The sequence below is a fragment of the Candoia aspera genome, chromosome 3, assembly GCF_035149785.1.
Source record: "Candoia aspera isolate rCanAsp1 chromosome 3, rCanAsp1.hap2, whole genome shotgun sequence".
Taxonomy (NCBI): Eukaryota; Metazoa; Chordata; class Lepidosauria; order Squamata; family Boidae; genus Candoia; species Candoia aspera.
This window is the reverse complement of record NC_086155.1, coordinates 70,005,937-70,022,772: the sequence shown is the minus strand read 5'-3', so window position 1 is coordinate 70,022,772 and position 16,836 is coordinate 70,005,937.

Below are 16,836 nucleotides of genomic sequence, written 5' to 3'. Positions count from 1 at the left end.
AGACTTATGGGATTATTGTGCTTGGGGGCAGCACAGTAGAAGATAATTATTCAATATTGAAAAGATAGAATTACTCTGGATTTGCAATCCTTAATTACAGATATGTGCTTAATTCTGTTTCTGAACTGGTACTTTATTGATGGGATGGAAAGATGAATACTTTAATGATTTATTTAAAGCTGAATGGTATCTTCTGTGTGCAATATAATATATTTGGGAGGGTTGCACATAATATAATAAAAGCCAAAAGCAAAGCAAAACAGCTATAATTATAATCTCAGTTAGTTTGCAGTACTGCTGAAATCAGTTAAATAAATTTTAAAAAAATTAAAAACAGCATTATGAAAGTATGGAGTAAAAAAATAAATAAATGGCAAAACATTAAACAAATTGAACTTTAGCTATGGATAATTAAAAATCAATTAAGAATTTTAAAGTTACATACATGTCACATTTCTCATAAACAGGAAAGTTATAGTTATCTTTCATGAAGTCAACAATGATTGGAGTCTTAATCAGGAGCTATTCTGGTTGCTAGGTGAGGCCATGCCAATGATCCTGTCTAATATCCTTGTGGGTACACTGGGATCCACAAAAAATTCTCAAATTAAAATTTTAGAACTGTGATAAGTAGTTTGTGGGAAATCATTGTCTACTAAGGCCATAAATCTAAATAGCCAAATTTTAAACATGGTTTGAATAAGCCACAATTATCTCAATTCATACAACATGCTAATCTGTAAACCATGATTTGGAAACCACAGCAGCAAGGTTAGCACATGCTAAGTCAAAACCAAACACCCTGTTATGGCTTGTAAGATGGATGAAACCAGCATTTAAGTTAGGTCTAGAAAATTTGGAAGACTGTCCAATAGAAAAGTTATATATTCCTTCTGGACTTTCTTCATAGACCGCTCAATGCTGAGCACATTGTCGAACTGCAGATATGCAGTATCTCATCTGGCATGTATTATCCTAGGCTAAGATTCCATTGCTGGAATGGAATACTTGCCTAGGGTAATACATGTTGTTGTTGTTAGTTGCCGTTGAGTCGTTTACAACTCACGGCGACCCCATGTATAACAGAACGAAATGCTGTTCGGTCTTGCGCCATATGCCTGACTGTTCCAATGTTTGCATCCATTGTTGCGGTAATTGTATCAATCCATCACATTGGAGATCTTCCTCTTTTCCGCTGGCCCTCGACTTTACCAAACATGATGTCCTTTTCAAGCAATCCAACTTTCCTGACGATGTGCCCAAAGTATGAGAGTTTAAGCCTAGTTATCTTCGCCTCTAGGGAACATTCTGCTTGTATTTCTTCTAAAACTGATTTGTTTGTTCTTCTGGCAGTCCATGGTATTTTCAATAATCTTTGCCAACACCACAATTCAAATGCATCGATTCTTCTTCTATCTTCCTTTTTTAATGTCCAACCTTTACAGGCATATGAGGCAATTGAGAAGACCATGGCATGAGTCAGACACACCTTTGTTTTTAAACTGACATCTTCACTTCTGAAAACTTTAGATAGGTCTTTGATGGCAGGATAATACATACCAGATGAGATACTGCATATCTGCAGTGAAACTTTTAGTCTTATCTCACAATCTCTAAAATAGGAATAATAGTCACCTACTTCATCAGAATCCTTGGAAGAAGAGCAATGACAAATCTCGATAAAATAGTTAAGAGCAGAGACATCACACTGACAACAAAGGCCCGCATAGTTAAAGCAATGGTGTTCCCTGTAGTAACATATGGCTGCGAGAGCTGGACCATAAGGAAGGCTGAGCGAAGGAAGATCGATGCTTTTGAACTGTGGTGTTGGAGAAAAATTCTGAGAGTGCCTTGGACTGCAAGAAGATCCAACCAGTCCATCCTCCAGGAAATAAAGCCAGACTGCTCACTTGAGGGAATGATATTAAAGGCAAAACTGAAATACTTTGGCCACATAATGAGAAGACAGGACACCCTGGAGAAGATGCTGATGGTAGGGAGAGTGGAAGGCAAAAGGAAGAGGGGCCGACCAAGGGCAAGATGGATGGATGATATTCTAGAGGTGACGGACTCGTCCCTGGGGGAGCTGGGGGTGTTGACGACCGACAGGAAGCTCTGGCGTGGGCTGGTCCATGAAGTCACGAAGAGTCGGAAGCGACTAAACGAATAAACAACAACTTCATCAGAGTCAGTTTGGTATAGTGGTTAAGGCATCAGGCTACAGACTGTGAGTTCTAATCCCGCCTTAGGCCAAATCCAGCTGGGTGACCTTGGGCCAGTCAATCTCTCCCTGCCCTAGGAAGGAGGCAATGGCAAAACACTTCTGAAAAACCTGCCAAGAAAACCGCAGGGCCATGTCCAGGCAGTCACCAGGAGTCAACATTGACCTGAGGGCACAAAAAATATTAACTTTGTAATTTCTATTACCAATTCTCTTTCTTTTATAAGACTCATAACAAATAAAATAGAAAATTAAAATAAGAGCATAACTTTGCTGAAGATCTGCATCTTAGTTTGAAATAAAATATACTGCATTGAAAGAGACCAACCAGCTTGCCTGGTGAGCTTGCAATGCCCAGTAGAAAGACAGAAAAAACTCTTGATGAACTGCCATATATCGCTGGCAGCTGTATTATGGCCCAAGTATGCTGGCTGGGGAATTTTGGGAGTTGAAGTCCACACATCTTAAAGTTGCTAAGGTTAAAGTTGCTAAGGTTGAGAAACCCTGATCTAGCTCTATTGATCAGCGTGAGTGATGAGTACAAAAGAATGGCAATACATCTTGAAGTACAGGTAGGCTGCAGATTATGAGGGTTGTGGTGCATATCTATAGGGCACTAGATTGGGGAAGGCAGATGTGAATGCTTAAAGCAAAAAAAACAACAACCATACTGAGTTAAAACTAACCAAGTGCCACTCTTGCAGTAATAGGTTTACATAGGCAGTGACTGCCAGGGCTAACATTTCTCAAAAGCTACAACACATATCAATCCCCAGTCACATTAGCTGCCAGGGACTTTGAAATGCTGGGAGTGTGTGAGTCAATCAGAGCTCCCTCCCCAACTGATCGCTTGGAACCTGCTAACAAGAGCATGCAAATCATGTCTCTCCACCCACTCAGCTTTCTTGCATGCTGTGTGTCTTCTCGTGGTGAGTTCCCCCACAAACAGAATGGATGCTAGGAGGGGAGTTCTGCAAAACCCTAAAGGCACAACCCCTCTCTTGCTTTTGAAGCACCCTTGTCTCAGAATGACAGTGCGGTGGCTGAAGAGCTGCAGGGAGAGAGCTGCATCAAGCCCAGGAATTGGGGTGTGAGTTAATGTGAGGATTCTTAGGAGCAGCATCTCAAGCAAAAACTCTTGCTAAATGTAACTGGGGATACAATATAGCCAAACCCGGAATAGTCCATGGTGGAACAGAGATAAAGGTGATACCATGTCGCGGGGGGGGGGGGTGATGCAAAGGCTCCATGCTGGAGTGGAGTTCCCATTTGCTGTGTGTTTGCATCTAAGAGGATGATGATGTTATTATTTAATCAACTTATATGCTGCCTCAATCACTGTGGCAAAGCTAGGTGACATACAATCATAAAATAAGTGCATTTTAAAAGAAGAAACAGTTGATAGTAATGCTATCAATTTTAACAACCAACATTACCAATATTTAAGTAGTTGCTATCCACAAACAAGCTCAGCTCATATGGTCTTTTTTTAGTGTGTGTTTTTAGCCTTTAATTTTCTTGTTCATGAAGCTACAGGAAAATAATAATGCAGCTACTAAGCAGCATCCTGCAAATAGGCAGATACCCTATTACTAACCAGCCCTTGTTATTAAGCATTGCGATACTACTTAATTTAATTCTTATACTGATTAGTCCCCATTTGTTTGGGCTGGTTTGATGCAAGGATTCCCAGATATTCTTTTCTATTTACTAGCTGATGAGTGGATTATTTCTACCCCGCCTCTTTACACCTCTTCTTTAAGGTTGAAAATGATCCATAGTTTCTTCTTTGCTATTTGCAAGTTCTAGTTTCTATCCACATAATTTTTTTCATATTCTTACAAGGATAATTGGGGGGAAATCCTTACTTTAGAAAACTACATATAGTTAATCTACTAGGCACCTGCTGAAGGATGGGTGTGTGTGTGTATGTATATTATACCCCCACAAACACATATACAGTTTGTATAACTGCAATCATGATAATAGATTACTAGTGTGTCTGAAGGTATACTGTGTGTGTGTGGGGTGTTGTATAGCTGTAGCTACAATTATGATAATTTGTCGGTATGGACAAGCCCTGACTCATATCTTTTTTATCGTTCCAGCTCCTGTAATACATTTCTAGTGGTTGGATGCCTGCCACATTATGACTAATCAGCCACCCGCATTTAATAGTGTAAGTTGCATTATCACTTCCAATCTATAAACTTTTTGGGGAAAACATATCCAGAGTTTTCTTCACATTGGAAAACTTTTGTGCATGAATGAAAGCTGAACTGTGGGAAACTAGGAAAACTAAGATCTAGACCCACACCTTTGTGTAAAATTTCCACCTGCTAATTTAGATACCCAGATACTTATTTAATGTGGTTTTAAGAGAAAAAACACTTTGAGGGTATTCCTATAAATCTGTAAACAAAGCTTAGTGTTAAGCATGGTTACGGAGCTTGCCTTCAAACTGCCCAGAGGATAGAGCAAACCAAATCAGCTCCATTTGATGGGTCCCAGGCATCAGGCCTTCTCTGCTGTGGCGCCTGCCTTGTGAAACATTCTTCCCCCAATATTAGATTAGTTCCATCTCTTTTGACCTTCCGGAAATCCCTCAAGATTTGGTTATGTCACCAGGCCCAGGGCTCCCAGGGAACTGGAGACATGCTTAGATGGTTCCATTGCTGAGTTAACTATCTCTATTCTTGAAGCCAATTCAGTGGCCTGCTAGAACCACTGAAATGGAGCAGAGCTTATAACACAGCTGAGAAGCTGGCACAGAAAAAGATTATCTTTAAAATAGCTTCAGTGAGCATGCCAGAGAAATACAGGTTATTGATCTTACACACTCAGCCCTCCCAAGCATAAAGAATCACATGCTTAGACATATTAGGTTAAGAAGAAAAATAATTTCTTACTGACTTTATTGTTGCTTGTGTTACATCCATCTTGGTGGAAAAGATGAGGTTCCTTTGTTCTTCTTTTCTTTCTAAATACTTAGTTTTGCCCTAAACTCTCAGTCCTACAGCTGCCAAGAGCTGTATGGAAGAAAGGGGAATTCCAGGCCCACCACATGGTGCCCAGAATGGAGGACAGCAGCACACATCCATGTGCTTGCTTCTGGGAGAAGAAGGAAGAGAGAAAGAGGAAGTGGGAGTGGCAACAAACAGCTTCCTCAAAGTTGCATTGTGGGACAACTTAATTTACATGTTAATTCACATGCAAATGAGGCATGCTGGATTTGCCAGAACTTCCAACAATTCTCTCTTGCCTAGGGTTGGTATATTTGTTTTTTATCATATTTATTTTTATCATATTTATTTTAATATTTTTATACTGATTGTTTATGTATGTGTCGTTTTTATTGGATTATTGTAAACTGCCCAGAGTCACTTTTCTGTGAGATGGGTGGCTATACAAATTTGATAGATAGATAGATAGATAGATATAGATAGATAGATAGATAGATAAGGACCGTCCCTTTCCTCACACCCTCCAGCCCAGCAGTGTTGATTAGCCAGCATTTCCTACTTTTTTTTTTTAATTAAACCATGGGGGCCCAGTTAAGAGCAGAGCCAAACCTTTTATTTTGTGAAATCATTCTCACAGGGATGAAAAATTAAAGGGGAACTAACCCACCACAAGCAATGGTTACAAATTTTGGTTCAGGCTCTTCATCATAACTGAACATAGACAGGGTTTGAACAATACTAGTTTGGTCTAGTGGTTAAGGCAACAGGCTAGAATCCAGGAGGCTGTGAGTTCTAGTCCCACCTTAGGCATGGAAGCCGGCTGGGTGACTTTGGGCCAGTCGCTCTCTCTCAGCCCAACTCACCTCACAGGGTTGTTGTTGTGGGGAAAATAGGAGGAGGAAGGAATATTAGGTATGTTCCCCGCCTTGAGTTATTTATAAAAATAATAAAGGCGGGATAAAAATAAATAAATAAATACTAACATGTTCAATATTTCATGCAAATATATTCAAATATTTATTTATTTGTTGCTCACATTTATATGGCCAACCATCTCACACAAGGCAACTCTGGGCGGCATACAACAATGAGGTAAAAACAGTGAATAAATAAAAACAATCATTATAAAAGATAAAATGATTATTAAAAACTATTATCACAAAATAATAAAATCACTATAGAATATACCATCCCCACAGACAGAGCAAGAATGTCAGTCATAGTGGAGCCATCAAAGAATGTCTCCCGTTCCCAAAGACCCCCAGGCCTGACATCACAACCACATCTTGAGGGACTTCCTAAAGGACAGCAGGGAAGGAGCAACCCTAATTTCAGGGGGGAGAATGTTCCACAGGGAGGGAGCCACGGCAGAGAAGGCCCACCTCCTGGGATGCACCAAATGCAAGTCCCTGGTGGATGGAACCCATAGTGTACCTTCCCTGCCAGATCTAATGGGACAGACTGATGTAATCGGGGAGAGGCGTTCCCTCAGATATCCCGACCCATTAGATCAAGAATATTCAAATATTCTTTCTATTAGGACTTTTTCTGAGCTTTTGGATGATGTGTGTTGGGCCCTATCCTCCAGTACTTACAGGGACAGCAGTACTGGCCCTCTGCAGAACAGTTGTAGGGATCAGTCATAAATGCCAGGTGTTAATATGTGTTACATTGTGTGCACCATATGTAACAATTGCATATTCATGCACTTGCAGTATAAGTTTCCTTATACAAAGCTTAAGCCAACAATAAACGCATTAAACAATTTTAATGGTACCCTCTCACCTTCTGAACACAATGCATACAAACTGTTCCCCTACTGATGGAACAGTTCTCAGCCACGGTTTAACTTTCTGATAGGAGTATTTTAAAAAAGAAGAGCAATACAAGAGCACAATTCCTTTGAGCGAAGGCAAAGTACAATCACTTCAAAGGAACTATCTTACATATGATATCCATTTAATATTGTTAAAAGTTTGATTGCTATACATCTGGGTAGGAAGGGGCATTAAGGGAGGTTACCTCAGAGAGGAGGGGGTTAACCATTTTCTCCCAACTATAATTTCAATTAAATGCAAATAAATCTTTCTTTTGCATGGAAGCATTCTAAGGGGAGTTGCCATGTGCCATGTGCCGCACGGAGGTGGATTTCAAAATCAGTTCCTCCCTCTGCAGCTGTGATCTCCTGAGAATCACCCTTCCACAGTATTTTTTCAAAATGAAAAAATATCTTCTATTTGCAACACTGCCCCCCATTCCCAAATTTCCTTGTCACATGAGATTTTTCGGAATTGTAATATATGAGGAAGGGAAGCTAACAGTTCCATTCCCAGCTGTAATCCCTCCCCAAATAATCCCCACATGGCAGTTACTTAGGGGAGGAAAACTTCCTTTGACAGCATTCTTAGGCCTTTGGGAAAGAGGTTAATGTTCAATAACATTCATGCAAACAGAGGGAAAGAGTTGTGCCTTGTAGACACCAGGAAATGAGGCACCATTTCTTACTCAGTCAAGAATATGGTGCCGTATTAATAACATGGTCCTCTTACGGCAGGACGGTAGGGCAAAAACCCAAGGTCTCGTTTATCAAAACGAACAATAAAGCCCCAAATATAAATTTGCCCTTCAAAAGACCATCCCATAAAGACCCATAAGTTCAGAGAGCCTACAGCCACCTAAGGCATCCTTGCCAAAAGTAAACTACACTTGGAGGTCTTTTATTATATTAATGTATTTCTCTGCATTGCAGAGAAGGTGGATGGGCATTGGTGGCTGTAATACTGAATAAAGCAATATCTAAGCAATGGATGAGTGATGACGTTCACATTGGCTCTTCTGCAGTGAAGTTAGCCACGTGCCCCCATTCTTTACTTGCCATCTATGACTGTAATAGATGATTGGATTGGAGTTCCTTGCCATGTGTCCTCCAGTTGCCATGTTTCCTTGGGTTCATTCAATTTGCACAACACACCATTGGTTCCCAGATCACCTGCTGGGGAGACTTTATTGGCTCCAAAGACTTGGCCACCCAAGCCTGCAGTATAGAAGGAGTGAGGAGGTCCCCAAAAACGAAGATCACTCTGCCTCTTTAATTAGTACAGCCTGGGTTGTTGCTTCTGGCATGCCTTCTCAAGAAGGTTGCCAACCACACAGAAAAGAAAATTAAAAAGGCCTTGAAGGCTGTATTCTCAGGCTTTTTCAGGTCAGTTGCCAGAAAAGCAAGAGGAGTCTGTTTTTCTCCTTTCCACTCCCCACCCAGTCATTTTTTAAACTTTAGTTGCATTCTGAAGTAAATCTTTTGCTATAAGGTGGTGTAATATTCAAGAATCTTCTACCCAACTGGCTAGAAGAGGAAATTAGGCCCTGCTGAAGGGATAATGAGAAGTAAAATCATCTCTTCCCACTTTGGGGGTGGGAAGAATCATGGTTCATATTTCTCCTCTCAAGTCACTTGAGCCAACTGTGAAGAGAGATCTTAAATGAGTGGAAGAGAGTGGAAGAATAACCTTCCCACAGTCAACCAACTCAGCCTAAATCCCAGTCCTTCATGCCAGCTACTTCTAGCCCCCAAACCAATAGTAATTTTTATTTTTATTTATTTTTTAGAACTGGTAACATAGAACAGGGTTTTTTAAGAAAAACTTTTTCTGACCACTTAAAAAAAAAAAATCCAGAATCTCTGACCAAGATGCAAAGCACTAAATGATAGAAAATTAGCAATAAAATGAAAAATAAACTGTTTATTGTAAATGCAAAATTAACATTTCTAATGAACAAAAAATAAATCTTGAATTTTACAATTATTTGGGAGATTTATGTTTTAACCAAATTAATATTCAGTGACTGGGATATGATTACTTTTCCTTAGATAAAAGTTCAATATTTGGAGCAATTGACATTAGTTATAAGCTTCTATATTTAGCCAAAAGCTATATTTAGCTTTTTTTGCATAGAAAGAGAGATTCTTTGTTGTAAACAGCATTTTTCAGTACTCAACTGGCATTTTCATGTTATCCTTTAAAAAAGTTCCACACGAGAAAATATTTGTAATGTGAAATCACTCAACTTTCATTTTAATTTCTCAAAAATTGTGCCATAAAAAGCAGCAACAGCAGCTTTGAAATTTGTTTTGCTTTTTCTGTTTTACCTTTTTTCTGTTCTGTCTTCAATAATACCATTTAGTAGCCAATTATCCATATCTGGAAAAATGTTTACATTACAGAACTATTTATTAGGCCTAATGGAAAAGCAAAATAAAAATAATGTGCTTGTACTGACGGGTATAGATCTAGGATGGATGTGGATGACATTTTTTTCCCTGGTTATGAATGACTGGTTGAAGCCACTTAAGTACCCTCTTCCTCCTGCCTGCCTCTGCAAATGTGATTTTCATATATGGTTACTCCAGAGCAGGGTTTCTCAACCAGGGTTCCATGGAACCCTGGGGTTCCACAAGAGGTCACTAAGGGTTCCTTGGGAGATCACAATTTATGTAAAAGATTATTTCAATTTTGGGCAACTTCACATCAAAGAGGTAAGTTTCATTCTTTATTTTTAGTTTAAGAACACTCTTAATGCATATATACAGGCCTATACATGAAACAAATAAAATAATTTTGTAACTTCTGGCCTATATTTGAGCCTGAATGTGCAGGGGTTCCCCGAGGCCTGAAAAATATTTCAAGGGCTCATCCAGGGTCAAAAGGTTGAGAAAGGCTGCTCCAGAGGAAGTCTCACTCTCAAGGATTTGAGACACATTTGCAGTGCAGCTGAGTAATGCAATCCTACATTTCTTTATTAATTCTTTACAGCTCGATGGTACTTATTCCTAAGTAGGTGTGCACAGAATGCCATATTGATTTTTAGGCAGACCTCTTGGGGATACACACACACACACGCTTATGCACAAGTACTGCCTGCAACATGGAAAGTGAAAAGGGTGGGAGGGACTCACTGGATCATTCTTGCAGAATCAGAAATATTTGACTGAATGGCAGGGGAAAGGTGTGAAGTGCTTGATGTTCACCCAGTATGAGGGGAAGAGGTAGGAGAAGATGGATGCATGCATTTGAGGATGGGTTTCAAATCCTCATTCAAGTCCTCATGTGTAGTGAGAAGAGGGAATGGCCTTGAGGGACAGCAGGCGAAGCTGCTACCAAGACAATGATCAGATAAGAGAAACCTGAGTCAGGGTAGAACTGTTACTATATCTTTACAATAAAAGTAATATTGGCCTGCATGACTTCGGTTTCCTAGTCTGGTCTACCCTGAAGGGCTGACATCATGGAACATGGTTTAAAAAAATAGACATAGGGGATCTCCCTGATTTGTGTGACAGCTGGGTTGCCTGAATTGTGCTGTCTTGCTCTTCCTTACATATCCATAGAGATACATATACAAACAGCTGAGTGACTTTGGGCTGGTCATGCCCTCCCAGCCCTAATCAGTGTCAAGTTCAGCCACAAGCTGGCCTGACAAGCTGATAAATAAAACCTGTCTCTTCATCATGCATTGATACCTTCACTGTAAGAACTAGGTGATCACAGTGCAAAAAAAAGAAAGAGGACTCAACAGCCATGCAGGACAAAAGCTAAGAGGAACAGTAGACAGCAGCAAGAGAAAAAAAGGTGTTAAATTCACCTAAAATGTCCACCCCCAGTTGATATTCGCATTAAAAAAAGCTGTCTTTAGATAATGGCTTAACAATGGCTGGATTCACATCACCCTAAGCCTTCCTTTATTTGAAATATGGTTTGCTGAACAAGACACAGTGGTTGGGTGCACATATCATACTATTGCACTTAGTGTTCTTATAATACGCTGAAATCAATGTAAAACACACTATACTGTGGCTTAGTGCAATATGTGAATTCAGCCATAGTCCGTTACTTCATTGCTCATCTTATCTGCCCAACTGAATGTAAAAATGAAAGAGAAAACAGGGCATAGTTAATTATTCATTTATTTGATTTATATCCCACATTTAATTCAAGGAGATCAAAGCAATGTTCAAAGGACTCCCTCTTATGGCAACAGAAATTAGCTTTGGTATACAACTGCCTATACCAACTATTGATCTTCCATCTCAAAACTTATTGCCTCTTGTGGTAGTTGGGTCTTTCTACAGGGAAAAGGGACTTGGATAGATGTCTCTGGAGTTGCTCTATCAAAGCTACCACTGTTAGATTTGCTTTTTTCTGATCACTTCACTTCCTAAAACATGCCTTCTCTATTTAGTTGACTGACTAGCATTGGTAGGATGTTACAGTAGTCCCTTACTGTATTTTTTTTTTTGCATTTTCACATGGGCAGAGGCATGGACATGGACAGAGGCAATGCAAGACAAACATGCTATCGCTTAAAGGTGGGCTGTAGGCATGTAATAAAACAGCACAGTTGTCAAAGCATGCCAGACTAAAGAGGAGACTTGAATATCAGTGTTCCAGATCATCTCTGGACCTAGATTATAGTCCCACTTCCCCAAAATCAAGAGACCTTCATGGTTTGTCTGCTGTTGTGATAGAACTCCAAGGCTTAATAAATATATTTAACTTAATTTCCTGTTTTAAAAAATGCTATTGTGATTTGGCAATTTGCCACCAAATTTTGGTTGAGTCACTTTGAGGGTGCTGGAGGCCACAGATAAGGAGATTAAGGGAGACATGCCATCCATAACACATGCGCTTTTATTTTAGTGCTAAATTGCATTAAATCTATAAATAGTTTGATTCACTTACTAAGTGAGAGTGCTTCAAGAATTTTCAGGACCAATAAGGTTGCTACAGATCAATAATCTATAATAAAGTAGGTATTTGAGATTTTGCATACTGACCTATTTCATTCTATACTAAATGGTCTGGATTGGATAATTAGCATCTAGCCTATCCTTTCCTGAGCACATGAATGAATATACAGGCTGAAGTAAGGAAAATATTGGATGTACATATGGGAAATATCAATACATGTCCAACATTGGCCACCATTTTTATTGATGGAAATTGGCAACTGTAGTCACAAAGAGTCAGTTTATACATGATCAAGAACGATATGGTAGAGTATTTCACAGGAAAATTGGAAAGTTTCAGCTTCACTAGGAATAGGATTTAAGAATGTATTAGCTGCAGTCTTAAATCTTAGGGAATATGATGGCCTACTTGAGTCTAAGCTGATTTTATTATTTTTGCTTTGAAATTGTTTGAGTCAACCCAAACTTTTAATCTAGTGTTGAACAGGAATCTCAATAAAAGAGAGAGACGCAGAGAGATTTGCAATGGTAAAATATGCCACAGATTTTATTACTTAAAAACAATGGGATTAAGTTACTAGGCCTTGGAAAAACATTGTCTCTTTACACAGATGTTCTCAGTTATGGTCACATAAAAAACACAAAGAAAGAGTTCATTGCATGTTGTTTTGTTTGCAGTTGTATCGAGTGAGGCTTTGAATTCAAATATTGCACTGGCAACAGTCAGGTTTGATCAACAAACATCACACCTTTCAGGATAATAGATTCCTTGGAACCAGATGCATTTTAGATACTTAATGTAATACCAGTAGGTATAGCAACTGGCTATTCTTTGGCGTCAGAAGCCACACAGGGTTAAGATGGGTTAATACTTGAATGGAATTCTGTCAGGAAATACCAGGACAGTAGGCTAGACTCCCCAAAAGTGATCTGTGCTCAGTGGTCACCTGGAATCAAACTTGACTCAAGACTTCTTTGTTTTTCACAGAGCAGCTATATCCAGTATTATGAAAAGAATATTTAGAATAAGAAATAACTGACCATAGATTTAGTATTAACCCTCAAACCTCAGCTTTTCTACTCTCTTAAAATAAAAATAAAAAATGAAGTTGATTTTCCAGGAAGAGTCAGAAGTTAATTTCCATTTTGACATGCAAACAAATCAAACTCTTTGTCTGTGTGTGCGCGCATCAGAATAAAACTGTATTTATACAACACATTAATGTATTAGGGAGGTACCTTGCTTGTCAGATAGAAAACTATGACAACTCATTTGATTTCATTCAGCAAACTGTAGATAAGGAAATCCACAGCTACAGATAGTTGGATTTATCTCTATTTGGACACAGTGAGCAAAGTGTTCATAGAATAGAATGGAATGGAATGGAATGGAATACTTTATTGGCCAAGTATGATTAGACATACAAGGAATTTGACTTCGGTGCAAGAGCTCTCAATATATTTACATAACATCAAAAAATAAACAATAGTAAAGTAATAATGTTATTTACTAAAACTATACAAGAAAGAAAAAAATTGAAGGAAATAATACTACAGCTATTAACTAACACACACTCATATTTAAAGGGAGAATTAAGGGACAGTATACTGCATCTGTTGTCTAACATACAGTATGTTCACATTTAACAGAGCATTGCCGGTCACATCTTAGCAGTCATGTCCTACCATACATTATCAATCATTATATCATGCTACATATTATGATGTGCATGGCTGCTCTTAAAGCAATTATCTTGCTATGTAGTGTTAAGTGGCACTTTCTAAACTGAGGCATGAACTTGGGAGAGATGGTCTGCAAGGGTTCTAAAGTAGCCTCACCTTTCCTTCAGATAAATGGTAGCACCCTTTCTCCATTGGCAGCTGCTGAAGTTTGTTTATCCTGCAGCCATTTGGGCTGCTGCAGACAAGCTTTTCTTCCTCTTGTGCAAAGTTTATCATTTAATAATAACTCTGGCAGAGTTTGCTAGAGTTCTTCTTTTGCCAGCAGCTCTGTTCTCTTCAGCACTAGCTTTCCACCCTGCCATGACTGGCCTTTATTACTTGTTGAATCAAATGTTTATAAGAAGTATCACAAAAAACATCTCATATACTTACTTGCTTCTTTCACTTTTGTCTTTTTGCTCTAATAGGCTTTCTTATATAAAGCTAGCTTTATTTCACCATGACAAAAGGTGCTATTAAATAAAAATAAATCTGAATGGAAAATATGCAAATCTTCTACCCTTTTCCTTCTCCACAGCTGGCTCTTTTTGATAGGAACACATGAGGAGAAGAAGGACCTTTTTTCCAAGCTGATCTGAAATTAGGAGCTGGGAGATTCATCATCTTGAAAGGAAGAAATGTGCCAGATAAGAAAAAGAGAAATACTTAGCATTGAACTTGCTTGAAGTTTTCCCCAAAAGGAGAACAGGTTAACTCAATAGCAGTTCTTAATTTTAATACGTATACAGACTCCTCTATGCACAGTTTATCATACCTACAAAATAATGTGTAGACAGACATGCCAACTTTCCTAGATGACATTTAGGAGACATATTTTCCTTGGATGGAGCAGTGATGCCTTTAGCTCTTCTTCTTTCCTGAACATTTTTTAACAGCTTTCATTTATTCCACTTTTTAAACAGAAGAATGGGTGGGAACAAATGTACATTTAATTGAGGAAAAATCCACATGGCACTTACAAAGAATGACTCTTACTCAAATCTTCAGAAAGGAAAATGTCTGAGAACTGAATCAGTCTGTTTGTAATTAGTACATTTACAGTAAGTCTGTCCTCTTTACAGTGAACAGAAATGTAAACTGTGTTCAGCCTGGCATGAACAACTCCTATAGAATTCTCTGTATATAAAACCTTTAAAATACTTCATAATATTCATTATTTTATGTACTACACATTTATATGTATACTGCAATTAATATTAGTTGCCTATCCTGATTTGAGGATGATTGTTGGCCTCTTTGTATTAACCTGCATGCTTAGCCACTGAATCCTGGAGTGACAAGTGTAATAGCCATTGAGAAAGCTGTAAGAATTAATCAATGTTGCTTGAAATTTTGTACCTTATTGCATTTTACCTTTAGAATCCAAATAAAAGGCTTTGTTCTTGGAAAAATGAGTAACTTGGGAGTAGACACCCATATCCCTATTTAGCTTCACCCTCAAATTGTTTACATGTAATTGGATTTTAGTATTTAGGTAGACATGTAGTATTGGATCTTGGGATGTGAAGAGGACAATAACACATGCGAAGCCTCCGATAAAAAGTAAAACAGGACAATGTCCCATCTCAAATGGCAGCCAAGGTTAAAGTCATCATATAATCTGGCAGAACAAAATTGTTCAAATTCATCTCAAACTGACCCAAAAGGGAGCCAGTCTAGTCTTACAATCAAGACATTATGACAGAACAATCTAGCTGGCCTTTGTGAGGGGATAAATAGCAGAGTTTTCTTATAAAAAGTGTATCACATATAAATAATACTCTATCATTGCAGTGATAACTGATACAATGTGAATTTTGTTACATTAACATGTAAATATGTGCATTCTGGAATTTGTCTACATAATATGCCTCGGAATGTTCACTTTAAGTCCATTCATCTTTTTTTAACAAAATAAAGTGAAGAAAAATAAACATGCAGATAGAAAAGGCCTATTAATAGGTTTAAAATGTAAGCATACTCTTTACTGTTCATCTAAAGTATTTCTCAGAAATATTGTTAGGATTTTTAAAAAAAAAAAACATCTCCCAAATGCCATGACAATCGTATGAATGAGAAAATATACTTCAGCTATTTTTTAGTGGACTGTGTACTGGGATGCATTGAACTATCCCATTATAAGTATATTACAAGTACAAGTAATAAAAGCAAAGAAGAACAATCACTGGGAATTTCAGAACCATTTTAATTAATGCTTTTATCTTAGTATGAGAAAAACAAATACACAGCTATTTCAGGAATGCTAATGGAACGATACTGGCACTGGCTTTGATCATAATCAATTTAAAATTCACTAAAAATAAGTTAAATTACCTATAGTGCAATCTCATGCATGTTTACTTAGATGTAAAGTATGATTTCTAATTGCTAGGAAGATTATCCTCTAAATCAATTGATGAAATTTGGACTAGTTTGTTCTAAGGATATACAAAAACTTCTAAGGTTTAAGTGATCAAGTTTATAGCTGTTGTTCTCTAACATTTATTGAGGAGAACCTCAGACTGAGTGGCTCCTGCAGATATCGATAACTAAGTACTGAAGTGAAACAACTGTAGGCATTAAGACATATGAAAAAGTACCTTAAAAGGAAATATCAATGCACTTTTTCTTCTTTAAATGCACACAATTCACAGTGATCCATTTTAAAACAATTTAATTTTTTATTTTTTTTAAATTTCAGTAGCCAAGAAAATTATAAGATAAGACAGGGATAATTGTAAACACTTAACCATGATCAGCCACCAATTTCTGTCATGTAGCTACATGAGCAAATACCTCATGTAGAAAGGAAGAAGAGAGATACTGTAGCAAGACATTTTATAATTCTAATTCATTTCGCCACTTGCAAACTGGCAAAGTTATTACACAGCGGGCAGAAGTGAAGCTCAGTCTGATTTCATACAGTGCAGAATAAACTGTACCAGAGGAATGAAGTCTTGTCAGTGTAAAGGAACAATAGTTGTTCTAATCCTACTGAATTTCTCATGAATTTTATTTAAAAAAATGTCCCTGATCCATTACACTCAAAGGGTTGAAATCTCATTCTTACACTTTCATCTGCACTTTTAGATTAATTTCTTTCCTTGTAAACTTTTGAGGACAAACTGCTCACTTTTATTTTTGCCTTTCTAGTCTGCCTTTCACTCTTCTTACTGTGCATTAAA